The following is a 19904-nucleotide window of genomic DNA, read 5'->3' on the forward strand; positions in this document are numbered from 1 at the left end:
CACAGCACCACCCGTGTCATGACTAGGTGCATGACTAGGTGCGTCCAAATGTGGATAGGCACGTGCATTCGACAGCATATTTGGAATGCTTATCCCATTCAAAGCATTACAGTGTCCTCACTCCAGTTCACATTCATATATACATCCAGATTACGCAAAGTTCTCAGTCCAGCAAATGATACTTGCACACAGGTTGTATTTATAAATACATGTCTCTTTAGGTAGGTTGGTACACCATGTTGGTGCAATATTGGGGAACGCCATATCTCAATGGTTCTATGCTAGCATCTCTAGGCAACACACTGGGGAGAGAACTCTGTCTGAAATCCTAGAGAGCTGTTGACAGTCCTTGTAGACAGTACTAGATGGATCAATGGTCTGTCTCACTATAAACCTGCTTCCTATGTTCCCGTGCTAGTGGAAGAGAAGTGGGATCAAAATGTTTCTTAGGTTCCTGATTTTTTTGTTCATGAATTGATAAAGTACTACCTGTACTTGAGAACTGTATCTATTTCCTACCAAAGGCATGGAAATGGAAATGTTGAACTGTGAGCAAGGGAGAGCTGAGAGACGTAAGGAGGAAGGTAAAGTGGGGAAAAGGGAACGAAGGTAAAAGAAAAAATGGGGGTGCAAAGGGGGATGCAGAAAAGGAGGGAGTAGGAGGCACGGGAATTGGGTTGAAGACAAAAGCAGGGGCATGAAAGGGTCTGAATAAAAGGAGGCGGTGGCAGCTTCATAATTAGGCAGAAGGTGAAAAGGGTGTGAGAAGATGAAGATGCAGGAGGATTCCCCAGGGTGGTTTGTGTGCAAGGGGGGGGGGATGGATGAATGGATGGGTTGAGCCATCGGCATAAAGGTGAATGTGGAAACAGGTGCAAAGCAGGGCGGCGGAATAGAAGACAGAAGTGGCTTCAGAAATGGGGTTGGGAAGGTAAAAAGGTAGCTTAGTAATTACATAGGGTGGTTAGAGGAAGCTCTAGGGGGTTAATGTGGGGGGAATGACAAGGTGGTAGGCAAGCATAGCGGGCAGGGGCACAGTTCATAGTAATACATACCTGTACCCAGTATACGATGCTACTTTTCTCTATTTTCTATTATTTTTTGTGATTCACATTTTAAAAAAGAAACTTGCGAGCCAGACAATGTTAAATACTGCTGAGTTCTATTGAAATGAATGAAATGTAAGTACACGGTTAGGAAGTTAGATCCCAGGGCCTTTGATCCCAGCATCACAATTTCTACTTGTGCAGCAACCAAATATCCTTTTCATGTTTCCTCCTTTATCTTTCCGTTCTGCAAGTGATAGCAATCTGATTTCTTAATCATCTGCTTTTCACACAGTGGCTATTGAATTTTCCACTGTATTCTTCAACATGAAAGATTTTCAGATTCTATGAAACTGTGACAAATAGACACCAATTTGATCTAAAAGTTCAGTGCAAGCCTGTGTACAAGGCCTCTGCAATTGAACTTCCCCATTGTTCCTTCTGCTCTCCTTGGCTAGTATAATTTTATTAAAGACATAAATAGCTACTTATAAATTTCTATATTTAAAATGCTTCACTGCCTCCATGCTGACTCTGACAATGAGCTTTGATGACAAGTTATGGACAGCATTTTTTCAATTTTATCTTAGCACTAACTTATTCTGGGTTCATGGACTTGAAAGTGATAATTTTAGCAAACAACTTACTTCCTGCCCCCCCCCGGATCATTCCCCCCCCTTCCTGGCAGACATACAGACTCCTCAAAGGTACTTTCATAATCATCCATTCCCTGCTCAGTTACCAACTTCTGCCTATTCCTCACTTTCATTTCACATGGTGCTGATGCTCACGACGCTGGTTCAAAATCTCATTGCATATCACACAATCCATTTGATTAAATATAGGAAAGAGGGTAAAAGGAGCAACCACACACTGTCTAAATCCAACACTTTTCATTCCCTTGTGTGCATACTATAAGCACCAGAGGTTCCAGGTACATGCTTCTACTCATACCATACTGCTCAACTGTCCCGACTTAAGCAGGACATCCTGGAATTATAGAAGCCATCCGGCGGCTGCTGCTTCTTTTTTAAGACACCAAAGTATAAATTTTATTATTTCTGAATCATTAACACATCCATAAGTTACAGGGAAACTAAACCGTTAGCATTTCTCTTATGTACAAGATGGTAACTGAAAGTCTGCAGTTCGTCTACTACGTACCTGGAATGCCACAAAGTCAGAGACCACCGTGAGCAGAAGCAGAAGGGGCAGGGCGCTTCCTGCCCCCTCTCTGCCTCCCCTTGCAAGGAGGCAAACTGTTTGGTCCCAGCCATGGTAGCGCCCAGACCTCCCTCTCCACCTGCAAAAGGCAAAGGCAGGCAGGGAGTTGTGGGTCTGGGAACGAGCTGCCAGGCTCCACCCAGGGCTTTGGTATTCAACAAAGCACAGTGCCAAGCAAGCAGCCCGGGGTGGGGGGTATCTCTAGTGCCATCTTGCTAGCTAACCCACCAAAACACCACTCATGTACAGGCAGGCAGGCAGGCAGGCATCTTCCCCATTTGCTCATTTCTTGTGCATTTGGGTTTAATGGTTTCTTAATTAAATCGTTCCACCTGAGTCAATGGGAAACAGTCAGAGTCCCGCAAAATAAGTGCCACCATCACTAGGAAGCAGCAGCAGCGTGCACTGCATCCTCACATTATGTACCAGGCCACAACTCTAGGGGGAAGTAGAGAGGGGTGAAGGCCGACTGGTCCTTGTGGCGTTCCATCTCCTCCTGCAGGGCAGAGTACGTGAAGTACAGGGCCATGGTGCCCAGCTTGAAAAGCTCCCTCTTAATGCACAAATCCTTGACAAACTGAGTGTTTTCAGCCTGATCATGTGATTCCTTGCTCCCTTCCTTGAGCAGCTCAGACAAGTCTATGGCGCTCACATTGTCATCTTCCTCCAACTCCTCATAGGAGAGATTTTCAGGCTCCTCTAGCGCCTCTGTTACATCAGATGGCATTCTGCAACCTGTGGATCTCGGCTGGGCTGCAGAACACTTTGCTCAATTCTCAATTACCTCAGCCGGCCGCCACTCCTTCTGCTTCCTCCGGGTCTCCTCACGGTATAGAGGCACTTCCGGTCAGCTCCTCCACCGGAAGGAGCCCCGCCCCTCGTGCTTGTCATGCGCACAAAGGGCCACTTCATAGGTGCAGCGGGCGGCCTATCGGCAGGCGAGCTGCGCATTTGTCAGCCATCCTGGCTTCTGATTGGAACCTGGGATGCCCTGTTTTGGCACCCACAATATCACAGCCCTAAAAGACACCCATTTGCAGGGGGTGGGCATGTTCCACGAGAGTTGCTTGGCTGCCATGACAAACTTCATAAGAACTGTCTTATTGCCTCTCAGCAGAGCAACCTTTCTTCACACTGGCAAGTCGGAGGCAAGAGGGGCCTGCTGACTCTCAGCTGGACACATTTCCATATCAAGGTGGCTGCTAGGGGGCATGGGAGAACACTTTTTCCTCTGTCCCCATGGTTGTGATGTGTTCACTGTTGCCAGCTTCCCCACCCATCCTCAACTGCAGTTGTTTTGAATGTAGACAGTGTCAATCTCTGATGAATGGGACCAGGGATATATTTCATTCCTTGCCTTAACTGGCCATATCAGCTATGATGTATGTTTTGCCCCATAGCAAGGCGGCAGTATCTATTTTTTACTTACAATATTTATGTACCACCCTTCCGCAAATATTCCCAGGTGCTTTACAAAAACAATAATAAATACAAAATGAAATATAATAAATTGCAGTATGTTCTTTAAAAAATCATTAACAGTGTTATCTTGTACATGTCTACTCATAAGTAAGTCTCATTTAGTTCAGTGGATCTTACTCCCATGTAAATGGGTATAGGATTGCAAAAGATAGGCAAGTGTTTTTGCTGAATCAAGCTTATTTTTATCTGATTATCTGAACAACACTCGATTATAATTCTTATGGACTTTCCTCTTCCTACAGAAATTAAAGCAACAAATTAGCTAAAGGCAGCAATGTGGAAGAAGACTGGTAGACTGTGGTCAAGACAGATTTATGGGTTTTCCTCTTAAGCTGCTTTCTTGAGGAAGCTTTGATAAAGAACACATGATCTCAATTATCATTAACTCTGTGTGGTTTCTACATTGGGATCTCTCAGACTTTAGAAAAGCAGAGAGTGAGATGTGAGACTATAAAGTCTTTTGAGTATACCTTTTGACAGAGAGGCGTGTAAATGTAATGCAAATTTATAAGCATGCAAATATAAATTAGCACAAAACAAAGTAGTATCTAATAAATATATTGCATACTCATTTTAAAGTGAGTTTTGTTTTCACTAGAGCTGTGTAATAATAAAATAATAATAATAATAATAACTCTGGGCAGCTTCCAACAAAAGATTAAAAACACATTAAAACATCAGTCATTAAAAACTTCCCTAAACAGGGCTGCCTTCAGATGTCTTCTAAACGTCAGATAGTTGTTTACAGTATTTCTTTGACATCTAATGGGAGAGTGTGCCACAGGGCGGGTGGCACTACCGAGAAGGCCCTCTGCCTGGTTCCCTCTGATTTCACTTCTCGCAGTGAGGGAACCACCAGAAGGCCCTCAGGACTGGACCTCAGTGTCCAGGTTGAACAATGCAGGTGGAGACGCTCCTTCAGGTAACCACCCTGCAACCACTCTGCCCATATCACAGATCTCAAACCTAAGTGGACCAACATTGCCTGTGTCTCCTCTCCCTCTCCTCTCCTCTCTCCACCCAACCCATCACATGTTGAATTAGGGTTAGAAAACTAATTACACGCTGTGCAAATATCCCAGGTTTAGGACTTTGATATGGGTTGGGTCAACCCCAGAATATTCCGAGGCCATTCTGAAGTGCTGAATCAGGCCTCAAATTGGACTGGGGTATGTGCACAAACCTAGCTCTAACCCATACATCTGTATTCATAGAAACCTCATGTTCCTCCATACCAAAGAATTCCAGGGCACAGAAAATGTGCATGTTGGTGAGAATTAGGCTTCCACACTTCCTGATATCTAGTCTTCTATATGGGGGATTTTATTTTACAAGCAATGACCATTTCGTGTAGGGGTTCCGTTCCCAGCCCCTGTGCATGTTGGTTGAGTGTGCATAAGCACATCTTGCCCTGTTCTGTTCTGGCCCATTCTTCCCTCTTCCAGTTCCAAAAGAACCCGTGCATCGGCAATTGTGCGTCATTTGGTAGCGACTAAAATGGTCACCACCTTGTATTTTAATGATTGCTATGGGAGAGTATGCAGTCATGTGAGATGCTCCTCCATCTGAACTTGTGCATCTGAGAAACTGATTTGCACCTAGAAATGGGGAATAAATTCAATTTTGTTTGTATTTTATTGAGTAACTACTTAATTTTGACTTTTTAAACCAATATTTTAACGGAAAGACAATTCTCCTTTGAAATTCTTATGTCCCTGAATTTTGCAATGCAGTTCTCCAGCCAAACATTGTATAAAAACACTTATATTAGGGGAAAGTGTTCATAAAAATTGCATATATTAGTAAAACGCAATGCATATAAAATCTGTATTATTAGTCATTTTACATTGCGAAAGGCAGACCAACAACCTGGTACTGTAGTAAAATCAATCTGGGTAACTGGTTTGTAAGTTTCCATAATCACAGCTGAAGAAAAACTCAGCAATCAACATGCAAAATGAAGAAGGAATAATCCACATGAGCTTGCCTTCCGGGCTGAAAAGTCGCCATGCAGAAGAGGTGATTCTCATCTGGACTGCAGCAGGGAGGGAAGAATTAACCTTCCTCCCTGTGAAAACTGTAGAACGGTCACAGTGACTTTTAACCATAAAAAAGACACTATGATTCAGTATACCTGAAGGAGTGTCTCCACCCCTATTGTTTTGCCCAGACACGGAAGTCCAGCTCCGAGGGCCTTCTGGAGGTTCCCTCACTGCAAGAAGCAAAGTTACAGGGAACCAGGCAGAGGGCCTTCTCGGTAGTGGCACCCGCCCTGTGAACGCCCTCCCATCAGATGTCAAGGACTTTTAGAAGACATCTGAAGTTAGGGAAGTTTTTAATGACTGATGTTTTATTGTGCTTTTAATTCTGTTGGGAGCCACACAGAGTAGCTGGGGAATGCAGCCAAATGGGTGGGGTATGAAGATATTATTATTATTATTATTATTATTATTATTATTATTATTTTATTTTATTATCAGGGCCGTCTTAAGGGTATCCAGCTGGGGGGGGGGGGCAGTGGTTCCTCGGCCGGTCCACCGGGTTCCCCCCAGCACCCGCGCAATGGCAGCGGTGCTCTCAGTGGCTCTCGGTGGCTTGGGAGCCCCTCAGGCAGCGTGAGCACGCTGCCCGCCCTCAAGAGCTCCGCGGCAGCATGCCCATCGCCATCTTGCCTTGCTGGAAGTCCCACCTCTACCAATGAAACGCAGCGCCGGGATGAGGGATGACCTAGGCGCTGCAGAGCAGAACAGGGTCCTAGTGCCTCCAAAGGGCGCCAGAGGCACCAAACCCCTGCTCCGCCTTGCTTACCTCCCTGCTCTCCCCTGAGCGGCACAGCTGGTGGGCGCGCAGGAGGGAAAGGGGAGGCTGCAGCGCAGCTCCCCCACTTGCTGGGGTGCCCCTGAATGCTCCATGAGCACCCAGCGCCCTGGCGCAATGCACCAGTAAACCCAATGAGAAAGACGGGCCTGATTATTATTATTTATATTTTAAGTGATGGCTTTAACACCATCATGTCTTGTTTGGCCCTACACATATCCTTTTTAAATCAAAAAAGCTAGAATTCTCTAGGACCAGAACTGGGATCCTGTGGCTCTCCAGATATTGGTGGACTGCAACTCCCTTCATTCCTGATCATTAGCTCCACTAGCTCAGGCTGATGGAACTTGGAAGCTAATGATATCCAGAGGGCCAGACATTCCCCTATCTCTGCTCCAGAAAGTAGCAGTGGCCTGTGGGTTGTATCACAGCCCATTTAATATGCCCGTGTTTATTTTTACATTAATATCTCTTCAAGACTATATAATTTATTAATTTAAATCTATAACTAAAGTTGAATCCCACATTTCCATGAATCCATTTGTTTCTCTGCATGACTTCCACCATCAAATGTGCAAAACAAATTTAATAGCCTCTGGATGCCCAAAGCAAATTGCTTGGCTCGAGTCTTGATATTAGTGAGCAGGCATGGTCTAGTGCTTTTACTTAAATTTACATCTATTAACTTGCTGGGTTTCTACCCTTTTAAATCTCAGTTGCACTGTAAATGGGACTCATTTAACTAGAATCCGGTTATCAGAGACCACAGGCTTCTACAGTAGACAGGCACCACTACCTAGAAGTAATTTTCAGCATCACTAAATAAAAATTAGAAATGCGTACTGCAGGAGAGTGTTTCCATATCTTTCCTCCTCGTACTTATTAATCAATTAGTAAAATAAGGTAGGTCTGAATTAATTTTGGAAACTTAAGAAAACGTTCACTTACAGCAGGGGTCGCAAATGTGGCGCCCTTGAAGTCCGATCCCCACAAAGCCTCTAGGACCCTTTGCTGTCAGGTGGAGGATTATCTTTTTGTATCCTTAAAAAGTACATAGAGTTAGAGTAGTAATTTGGAAGAGTGAGACATGTTCCCCCAACATGTCCTCAAACAGCTTGGAGTTTTACCAGCCATGGGGCAGGCATAGTAAATTCTCTCCCACTGGTTGCAATGGGAGGGGACAAAATTATAAACGTATTCTCCCCCAACTTCCTATCCTAGCAGCTACTAGCCAGCAATACTCTAGGCCTTCTCCTAGTAGTAGATAGGATTGTTTTGGAGCATAAGAAGCCACCTGTCAGACTTCAGGGAATCAACTTCCTTCCCCACAGCAGTAAACAAAGGATCAAACGAAAGGAATGTCTTGCCAGTTGGAATCTTTAATAACCACAGTGAGAGAACAAAGAATATGCCTCCTAGAATGGCGATCCCAATTAAGGGTCATTCACTCCTCCTTCCCTGTTAATCTATGTCACTCCTACATTTTATAATCTGAGGAGAAGGGGGGTGAATACTCTCCAGAGACTGCGAATCTGTTAACTCTCTCTCTTCTAGTGTTTCTTCTGCTAGCTGTTCCCCCATCCAGTATTTCCCAGCTTCTGCCTTCTAACTATGCCCCTCTGCAAACCACTCTTCCAAATCTATACTGTCCTCCTGCTGCTGGGAAGATTCAGGGTCAGGGGGAGGGGGTGGCTCCCACCATTCTTCCTCAGTGCAGCCCTCCTCAGCACCACCTTAGACTAGTCAGACCATTGGTCTATCTAGCTCAGTACTGTCTGCACTGACTGGCAGCTATCCAGGGTTTCAGAGAGAGGACATTACCAGCACTACCTGGAGAAATGTGGGACTAAACTGGAGACCTTCTACATGCAAAGCAGATGTTCTGCCACTGATACCATAGAATTGGAAGCATTCTGGTATATGTTCTAAAATCTGAGATATATATTCATTCACAAAAGGCATGTGGAATTGTTGTCAGCATTTACATGTAAATATCATTATTCAGTTATGTATATTTTCCTCACAACCCAGAGGCATGTGTGCACTGAATGGTACTTAATTGCATGGGTTTTTTTAGTTACCCTTTTAAAAGATGCCTGCACAGATTATTAATTAAACTGCCATAGAAATTTTTTTAAGAGTAATAATTAGAGGAAACTGAAGAAGCGGAACAGCAATTGTAAGATAACAACATTTCTCTGTTTACTTTGTGTCATGCTCTAATATAAAATATGGCTTTTTCTTTCCTGGAAGAGGTATGTCATAGAGGCCTTTGATTTTACAGTAATTATCAAAGTTTACATTCTGTGTTCCCTGACATACCAGGATTAACTAAAAGTCTAATCAACTAATCCTCAGATTTCTAAAAGCTGGATGTGTTTGTTATTTTAAGGTTCAGATTCCAAAAATGGCAATCGTGGTAACATCTGGAAATGCAGAGGGATGACCAGAACAATGTGAGCAAGGTTTTGGCAGAGCTTAAAGCTCTTTTATAAAGCAATAGCTTTATAAAATATTTATCTGAAATGATACCCCTGAATTATTATTTAAAGTCAGAGGTGTTCACATATGTGAAGAGAAGCAACCAACATGAATTCTGTTTCATACACAGAGAACATTTTCCCAACTGCTTGGTCAAAGGCAGGAAGTACACTTTAAAAGCAGTGAGCGCAAGACCTTCAGAAATCAAATTGCAGTGCTTTGGGCTCAAAATAAATCTAATGTCAGGAAGTGGTCTTTTAGTCCAGTCTGCAGACATTTTATTGTTTGTGTATATCTATAAATAAATGTTTCCACTGCCCACTCATTATATTGATAAATTGATACGACAACTTTCATAGGTGACCAAAGAAAAGTGTGGGTGCATGGAGGGTGAGTTATAACTGGCACAATTGGTGACATTGCACAAAGTTATTGCTGGTCATAGATAAAAATGAAGATGAATTTGGCAATGAATGCAAACTGAAACAAATTTATCAAAAATCACGCTTTCCAAAACAATATGAAAAGTGCAACACAGCTATCCATCAAAATTGTGACTAAGGTAGAATAGAGTTGGTACTGTTACTTCTTTTGATTGGGACACTAGACTTCTGTTGATGCAGCCTAGAACAGCATCAGCTTTTTTGTTATTGTTGCTGCGGCTGCTGCGGCTGCATCTTACTGTAGGCTTGTGTTCAGCTTGTGGTGTACTAAGACCCCTAGACTTTTACATGTACTACTGGCAAGCCAGGTGTCCCCACATCTTATATTTGTGCAGCTGATTCCTATTGCCAAGTATGGAACCTTACATTTGCACCTGTTGAAATTTATTTCATTAGTGTTGGCCCAGTTTCTCCAATCTGTGCCAAGCTCAGCGGTGGAGGAACCCTCTCCAGGACCTGGGGCGGGGCAGCCCGTACAGAGTGCGCATGTGCGGTGACTGTATGGGATGCCATACATGCGCACTCCATACGGGCTGCCACTTGCACGACGTCCGTACGGGCTGCCGATTGCACTGTGACCGTAGACTGCCACGTGAGCAGCATCCTGTATGGACACTGTGCAAGAGGCAGCCCGTACAGATGCCCGTATGGACAGCGCGCGAGAGCGGCAGCCTGTAGGGTCACCATGTGAGAGGCAGCCCCTATGGATGGCGCGTGAGAGCGGCAGCCCGTACGGACGCCACGCGCCCTTGGCTGCTCTACAGCTGGGGTGAGGCAGGTGCCATCTTGTCAACCCCCCCCCGAGTGGCACCCGTGGCCTGCCCCCTCCGCCCCCCACTTTGTACGCCCCTGACCAAGCTAACAAAATTACCGTAATTTCAATAGGGACAAATGTAAGGTTCTATCAGCTTTAAAGCAAGAGGGCCTTTGAGAGCCCTTGGACAGTTCGTAGCAGCCGCTGGAGAGCGGGCCAGGAGGAGGAAAGGCTGCTGAGGCCCAGCCCCATGTGACTTGCTAGCTCTGAGGGGCAGGCAGAGGGCAGGGCCACCCTGGGAGGGAAGAAAGGGTGAGCGGAGCAGAGTGCAAGGAGTCTTGATTTTAAAAAATAAAAATAAATGCTTTGTTTGTCCATATCTAATCTTTTCCCTACCAAAAAGCAATGAAAAAACAGATTAAGGAGTTTTCTCAGGGCAGCGGAGGGGTGGGTGTGCTGTGTCCAGTTGTAGTGGTGGCTTTTGCCTTTCTTCTGATAGGAAATGCTCGTGGGGGGAACAAAAATGGAGAGGGTGTCAAGGAGGATCAGTTGGGTGAGTGTGAGAAATGTCTCTATTTTCATCTGAGGAATGTTGGCGGGTATGTAAGATTGCTGCCCGGTTTAGATTTCACTGTTTTGCTTCTCTTGAACAGACAAGAATAAAAGCACGAGCCTGTTGAAGTGAATATAGTGTTTATTTCATGTGATATACGAGAAAGGGAGAATGAAAACACACAGAGACAGATTTGTGTGTCTGTTGTCTGTTTACTCATGCACACACATGCACACACACATGAAGTCCACAAGATGTTTCTTGTTATATGTGTCTATTGTAGTCAATAGGCCTCCCTTCCTACATCTGAATCAAATATCACCAAAAATAGATTTCAGTAACAAGTTATTTCAAAGCACTGAATCTTCTATACACTGGGTGGGCAGGAATGATCATTTCACAAACCACTTTCAACAAGATTGTGTGTGTGTGTGTGTGTGTGTGTGTGTGTGTGTGTGTGTGTGTGTGTGTATTGAAGAGCACACTCTTTCTTTCCTTCTCTAGAGGTATTATCTTCCAAAGTTCTGAAACCAAAGATTAGCAAATGTGACTTGCTGCAACTTTGACTTTTGTAGGCAGTCCTGCGTACATAAAAGTTTTAATATTCCTGGGAGTCATTACAACCACATTAACATTTCTTTTTAGTAGTTTATTTTATCAAAAAACAGCACATCCTGGGTCACCTTAAAGTTGAAAGTGTTTCTTGTGGTACAATGTTTCATGGACTAAAGTCCACTTCATCAGATGTATGAAGTGTTATTCTCAACTGGCAGGTCAAGAAATAAGTTCACCCGAAGTCACTGGCATGGTTCAAATGATGGTTCAAGATTTATACAGTTGGAAGGAATCCCCAGGGTCATATACTGCAACCCATTGCAATGCAAGAATTACAGCTAAGGAATCACAGTTAAAGAATTCCTGACAGATGGTCATCCAACCTCTGTTTATAAACCTTCAATGAAGGAGAGTACACCTCATTCCAAGGGAGTCCATCGCTTATGCATTTGTGAACTTGTGATGTGGTCGAGCACTCGTCTCTCACCCATCCCTTAGTCCCACCACACTCTGGCTTTGGCAGAAAGAACCTGGCCTGTATTAAGGCAGATTTCCTGTTTACAGAAAAACTGCGCCACTCTGGCTTAATGTTAGATATGATCCTGACGTCTTTGCCCAATTTGTTACCCAACATTAAGCCAGAATTTCCTGGTTTACTCACAGCATAGCCAATGGTATGCTTGTCAAGAATCTTGAGACACATGTGAAAAATGACTCAACCCCAACACTTGTTCCTGGCTGGAAGCCGTGAACAATTGTCCAAATCAAGCCATTGAGATATACAGTGGTACCTCGGTTTATGAACACAATTGGTTCGGAAGTCTGTTCATAAACTGAAGCGTTCATAAACTGAAGCAAACTTTCCCATTGAAAGTAATGGAAAGTGGATTAATCCGTTCCAGGCGGGTCCGCGGCGTTCGTAAACCGAAAATTCATAAACCAAGGTGTTCATAAACCGAGGTTCCACTGTATGTTTGTTTAGCTATCTGTAACTTAAACATTCCCAGCAAGGCAATCAAATGACATTTCAAACTATCATCTATCTATCTATCTATCTATCTATCTATCTATCTATCTATCTACACACACACACACACACACACACACACACACACACACGTGTGTGTGTGTGTGTGTTAAATAAATGAGCAGTTGCATAGGATCCAAATATTTCCCTTCAAGAAGACATTGATCCTGTTACAAAATGATTGCATATGTATATTGTACCCATCTGCCAACAGACTGTTACTGGGAAAATCTGATCCTACGCATCCCTACTAATTCTACTATTCATAATGTGGTTACAATATGGAAGGTGGTTGTTTTGAGTGTCTTCTACTGGGCTTCGCCTGTGGCAGGAATAATAACCAATGCAACATTGTTTAGAAATATTAATTCCTTAAAGAAGCAAATAAGGAAACAATTTTCCTCCCAAACCATATTGCTTTTGACCCTTTTTCTTGTTTTTTGCATGCAGGCAAGTGTTGGACACTTATTCAACAACTGCTTTATGACATAGCTGCCAAGTTATCCCTTATTTTAAGGGATTTTCCCTTATGCTGAATAGGCTTCCTCGTGAGAAAAGGGAAAACTTGGCAGCTATGTTTATGAGCTCCTTTCTGAGATAGCCCTCACAACAGTTTCTGCTACTGAATCTGTGCAACTGCTCTTATGTGCAAGAGGACATTGTCCCACTGCTATAGCTTTCTTTAAAGGGGAAGCAAAGAGCAACACAATCTCCCTGTTTCCTATAACATTATGGAAGAGTCACACAATTAAAGCACATAATGGGGGAGAAGTCTGAAGACCTTGTTGAGATAGTGCTTTGCCAAAATATGGTTCCTTCGTTGGGAAGTGCAAGCAGATTCAGCTAGGTAATATATAAGATAATGTCAGCTCTGAAAACCTAAAGCTGTGGGATATTTCTGTGTAGGTCAAATGCTTGCATATTGGCCCAGCAAAAAGTGCCTTTTCTATGTAAAGGCTTGTAAATAGAGTGCAACAACTAAGTGCAGAGCCCAACTTCTTCAACACTTGCGTCTGGGCAAGACAAGATTTTGAGGTTTTCCATTTGTGTGCTGTTTAGGAACTCCCAGTTAGCAGTTCATCATATTGCCAGCCACCTGGAGCGTATCACATTAGGAATTTTTAAAAGCCCCATAATTCTACCCTGTAAAAATACATCAGTTCCAGAGGGGCAAAATTGTTACCTTCTTGGGATATACAGTACAATGTCATATTACTCCTTGGGACTGAAGCCTACCTTGTTTATGAATTGGCTACTCAGATCAGTAGTAATTGATATTGCTCTAATATACAACTTCAGTTGGAAGGAAGGCACCTTTTGTATTCAAAAGACTCAATCTTTTCATTTTCTGTGGTAGTAATTAAGACAGATCATTAAGCAAGGTTTGCCAGCTGTAGTTTCTACAAGAAGGCAATGACTACCTAATGCTAAACATTCCTCAGTGAGGTTGTTTTCAGTAAACCTTTGACAGATTTTTCATGAATTTGTGCAACGGTGCAAACCACATGGCAAAGTTAAACCGCTGTAATTGGATGTAGAGAAAATGAATTCTGGGGAAAGTAGTTTAATTGGGGATAGGCTATATTTGAATGAGTTAAGGACAAATACAACATGAAATGATATCTGCTTAAAGGTCATAAGAAAACTACATGAATATCCCAAAACTACGGTTTGTAGCTGAAATGTTAAAACGAAGGACATTTTTTAAAAGCTTTCTATTGTGGTATCTGCAGTCACTTTAAGGGCATTATGACTGTTGCAAAGTTGAAAATAAAATCACCTGCTATTAATCACATTTCTGGTCAATAGCGTAGCACGGTACATGTGATAATGATGCATTTTCTATTTAAAAACGGTGCAGTGATATCTCAGTTCATATGTAAAGTATCTAACAAGATACATGTACAGTATAGTGCTCAACTTATTCAATTCCACAAAAAATGAAAGTGCAAATCAAATGATATAATGAAATATCAGGTCAGATAAAATACATCAACAGCACACACAAATTTACAAAAAAGGGTGTTATGTTAATCTCATGGGAGTGAAAATAGAATTTAATAGAATCACACCTCTAGAGTCTAGCCATTTGTAAAAAACAAAAGCAAAACTGTTTTACCACAAAGCATTCCTTGGATAGTTTAGGCATATTACTAAATCCTTTGCCTATCTAGAATTTAAACTGTAAGATATTTTCCTTGATAACATTTGAACTACATTATAAATTAAGACATGGGGGGGGGGCTTTTGAATGCAGCTTTAGCCTGGGGCAGGGAGAAATAACAGGAATATATATATATACAGTGGTACCTCGGTTTAAGTACACAATTGGTTCCGGCAGTCTGTACTTAACCTGAAGCGAACTTTCCCATTGAAAGTAATAGAAAGTGGATTAATCCGTTCCAGACGGGTCCGCGGAGTACTTAAACTGAAAGTACTCAAACCGAAGCGTACTTAAACCGAGGTATGACTGTATAGTCCTTTAAAATTGTATTATAATCTTGGATTAAGCTGTTCATAATAAGATGAACTTCGTACACATTAAAATCAAAGTAATTAAGAAAAAAAAATGTCATTATACATTTTAAAAATATTCTCATTACTTCAGAATGGCCAATTGCACACCTATAATTCATGCACCTACACATGCAGTTATTTAAGACTCAAGAATTCCCTCCTTGATAACTTAAATTGCTGGCCTCTGATCATTGGTCACCACAAGCCTGCCTTCATAGAGTTCTCCTTGTTGACCATGTCAAGTTAATGTGGGAATGGCATTCAATTGTGACTTCACAGTTTAATACACAAGGTCTATGTAGGTTTCAGGAACGAATGGCTTTAAAATATTGGAAGTGACATGGATACCGATTTTTAAAAGTTAAATTACAAATTTCTCCACACAACGTTTGTTCTCTATCGCTTCCACTCTTCCTTTTCACTGCCTTATTCCCCCAACTCTGCACCCCCCCCCAAAAAAGTCTGTTGCTTTCATGTCAATCTTGGCTGGACCCGTTTGATCTTGTTTAATAATAATAATAGTAGGACTTGGTGACACAAGAGAAATGAGACTTTTTCGTAGCGCATCTCTTCTAGCCTGAAATTCAATGAGTACGGTTTCTCTCCTTGGTGTTCTCAAGCCATAAACACGTGGTTTTCTTTTTGTGGTTACAGCCCAGATGAAAGCCATGTGCTTGTAGTGGGAACTACCATGAAAAGCAGTTTTCTCATGGCATTCCATCAAAGAAGAGAAATCTGAAGATTAGCAAGGGGGTCTCAGAACCTCATTCAGATTATTTTATTTTAGCTTAGCACAATGAGGAATATTGCCATACATTTTCATAATCCCTGCCAGCTTTCAAGGAGTTCTGCCCCTTCTGAAATGGGGAACTAGCATTGAAAGACCGATCATGTCTCAAATATATTGAGTTGGATACAAAGGTTCTCTACCTCTGGCTAAAGCCTTTTCCTCTGCAGGACTATGTCCTCTGTGCTGCAATTGCAAGTTCCTGGAAGGGGGCATGGTTAATTGGAAGAGTGTTTGCTTTGCATGCAGAAGGACCTATTTTTAATCATTAGCATCTCCAGGTAGGACTAAGAGAGACTCCTTTCTGAATTCTGGAGAGCCTCTGAACTAGATGGACCAATGGTCTACCTCAGTGTAAGGCAACTTCCTAGGTTCCTAGCTTCTTGTGATAGAATAATTCCACCAAACTCTAACTTTCTTTCATTGAATGTCATTGTGTTGAAATGCATTATCAGGCTTCCTGATCACAAGGAGGCTCGAATGGGCTTACAAACAGCTGTCAGACTTCCCCAATCAACACAGAGTGATGGGGATTTGGGCAGGCAGTTCTACAATTCTTACCTGTGGATTCAGGTTGATCAGTCAGTGAACTTTCTCTTACAATTTGAGACTAAGCATTACTCTGGCCGGGAGTACATCAACCAGTTATCAGTACTGTGGCTTATATTGTTCCATACTCCCCATTTTCCTGAGTGGTAGGATATTTCAAGAGAAGGCTTCCACATAACATCCTTTTCCTTGTAGGGAGAGAGGACGTGTTTTAACCCAGTCCATTTATTTACAAGCTGGACTCTATGCACAGGATAAATAGCAGCACAGCTCCTCAAACAATATCAATCCCCAAAATTAGCAGCAGTCCCGATATTTTTCTTCTTCTTGCCAGCCAGTGGTTAAACCAGAGATCTTTGGCCAGCTGAATACAATCTGCTCCACCTCTTCCTTCAGGATGGTGAGACATGTCTCAAATCCCAGTGGTTCAAAGCATCCTCTGGTCACCAAGCTATACAAAAAATCTAGAGACAAGACCATGATTTAGTTAAATTACCGGTACTCACTGATTTTATTAGATGGCTAATAGCTGTTGCTCTTTTGGAGTGTGAGAAAGAGAAAAGGGGGAAAGAAAGGGAAATTTAAACAAAGCAAAAATAAGCATCAAATATGAAAACTTCCTTAAACCGAAAAAAGGACTAAAAACTATACCAAACAGCAGAAACAACCTTAAAATGCCAGGGATTGAAACCGCATTAAAAACTACAAAAAATGTGGATTTAAAAACAGGAAATTTAAATGAATCATACTTAAAAAGCAGCAAGTTTTTAAAGCATGAGAGAAAAGAAAGGGTTTTGCCTGCTGCCAAAAAGATATCAAAGTACTGTAGGTACTATCTGAGGAGCCCATTCAATAGCTATAGGGCCGCCACTGAGAAGAGCCTTTCTCTTGTAGCCACCCACTATATATCAACTGACAATGTCAATCAAAGAGAGGCCCTGTCATTGATGGCCTCATGTGCATATCAGAAGAGGCGATGGTTCAGATACTGTGAGCACAAGCCATGAAGACCTTTAAAGGTCAAGCAGTCCCACCTACACTCTACTAGGACAGCCTGTCTAGAAGGAAACTATGGCTGATGGCATCATAATCCCCATGAGGTCCAGAAGAAGCTATGGGGTTTTACTCTCCACTCTCTCCCAGCGTGTCATTCTACAAGGCAACCAAGGACGTTTCAGTACTGAAACCAGACTTTTTTAAAAAAGCACACTTGCCAATATTCAGGCTTATCATTCAGAGAGTTTCCTGGACTTTACAACTCAGGAAGAGAGCTGCCTCTAGATATTCAAGCAGCATAGTAAACAGAAGAAATGAACTAACATTGTCTGGCTCTAACAGACCAACCTTACGAAGAATCAGGGAAGACCTGTATTTAAGTAGTTTAGATACTGCACACTTTAGCTCCTTGGTCTTCAAGGCTGTCTCCTTTAGAGAATTGATAATTATAGTTCCCTGCCTAATGGTATGGTATCCCAAGCAATTACAGGTATTGAAGCTGCCATTAAGTTGCTTTATCATAAGCAAGGGGCTGATAAGGGGCACATAAATAGTACTTAATGTCAAATGCCATGCCATGTTATGGAAAATGTGAGTGAAATGGTTATCTATACTATGTATGAGCAAATATGTGATGTAATTATTTCCTTTCTTTATAAACTATGCATTTTCAGATCAAAGGTATCAATCAACTCTTGTTCAGCTCATGTTCTAACAGCAATTGTTTCTTTTTTCCATTTCCCACTAAAATGTAAATCTGAACTGGCATAGAGCCAACAGAATCTGAACTGGCTTAGAGCCAACAGAATTTCCTCTGAAAGGGGAGAGTAAATATCTGTAGAAACTGGAGAATGCCATACAGGAGTTTTTTTGCTCCTTGGAATGAATGACTAACGGATTCAGGATTGTAGCAGCTGTAGTTTTCCTCTTATACCTAGGTGCTGCATTGTAAATTGCTGCTGACTAACAAAGGGCAGAGGGACGCAGGTGGCGCTGTGGGTTAAACCACAGAGACTAGGGCTTGCTGATCAGAAGGTCGGCGGTTCGGATCTCCTCACCAGGGTGAGCTCCTGTTGTTCGGTCCCTGCTCCTATGTGATACAATGACCTGGAAGCTGTATGCCAGCTCCCTTGGCCGATAAAGCGAGATGACTGCCGCAACCCCAGAGTTGTCCGTGACTGGACCTAATGGTCAGGGGTCCCTTTACCTTTACCTAACAAAAGGGCAGGGTAAAGCAAGAGCTTTACAGGACTTGAGACTTTTGCTTTGTTATAACAAAATGCGGAGCTGAGCATTAGCTGAAAAAATAACTCATAAACTACATGTTGCCAAAGGCTCAGAGGATCCTGAAAAACCTCTATCCTGTTTGGTGGAATTTTATCATATATGCAACAAATACAGACACACGGGTCTCCCTCTCCATGATGCAAAATAAATTTTGGCTTTCCTAATAGAGTATTAAGTACTCTACTTGCATGTCCAGGTGCGCTCACAACAGCAAGCCAGATCTTTAAGGGATAAAAGGTGGTGGCTCCTACTGTGAATACATACAAGTCATCCAGAAGGATATTGATGTCTCTGAAAGATCTAAGATAGCGGTGGAAATATCCAGCTTGTTAGCCTAATTTATCCCAAGCCACCCTCATGTGCCCCTCACCTGACATCATAAGTAGTACCAGGTGTGAGGCAGGTAAATATACTGGGGGGGGGGAAGGAACCTTAAAGTGCATATTCCTTGGCAGGCATATTCCTCTGTATTTGACATCATTTAAATCTGGTGCCAAAGGCAAAACCTACTGGTTGCACTTGGGAGTTCCCTATTGGAGTTTGCATCTGACAATGACCAGCCGATTGGAATCAGCTCCACTCAAGATTCTCTGGATTGGAGCTGATTCCTGCCAAAGGAGGGGATTGGTGCAGTTGGTGCTAATCAGCTGGTTGGCAGCAGCTGCAACCTTGCTGAGATCAGCTGAACTTGGGGATTCCTGAGCGGAAATTATCCAGGCAGGCCAAAACTGAGGTTGGCATCCGATGCTGATCAGCTGATATGCAGTGGCTAGAAATTGCACTTCCAGCAGCGCTCTTCCTTTGCAGCTCAACTTGAGTTCAAGCTGAGCTGAAAAGGAGGAAATGAAAGAATCAGAGTTGGGTCACCTGGTGATGTCAGGTGCTTGGCATGTGGGCATCTCTGCCCACCTATCAAAGCAGCCATTGGAAGTGAGGCCACACTTTCTCTGCCCCTTTTCTTGTATAGTTGTTCCACCAAGATAGCCAAGGCTGTTTCCATCCTGAACTTTATCTTCAGCTATTTCAATAATGCACCCAATGACCACTCTTTGTTTCCTGTTGGAATATCTTGTGGAAGAAAATGCTGCTGACTTTAAATGAGACAAACTAGATTCTTTTTATATGTTATGTATAATATGTATCCTGGCTCTAGGATGCTTGAAATCATCCCATGTAGGATTTTAAGTGATTCAACCAAAATAAGTGGAATGCAGATTTATGGTGATATAAAAGAAACAAGCATTTAACTTAAAATTGTGGCTAAATTCCTAATCCTTTTCTCCTTTGGGGCACCAGTACATTCTGATGAAATAGCATGATGAATGTTGGAGGAATTACATCTGCATTTTTACTTTACCATGTCTCTCAAGATCCATATATGTTAAC

The sequence above is a fragment of the Zootoca vivipara genome, chromosome 5, assembly GCF_965207765.1.
Source record: "Zootoca vivipara chromosome 5, rZooViv2.hap1.1, whole genome shotgun sequence".
NCBI classification, from domain to species: domain Eukaryota; kingdom Metazoa; phylum Chordata; class Lepidosauria; order Squamata; family Lacertidae; genus Zootoca; species Zootoca vivipara.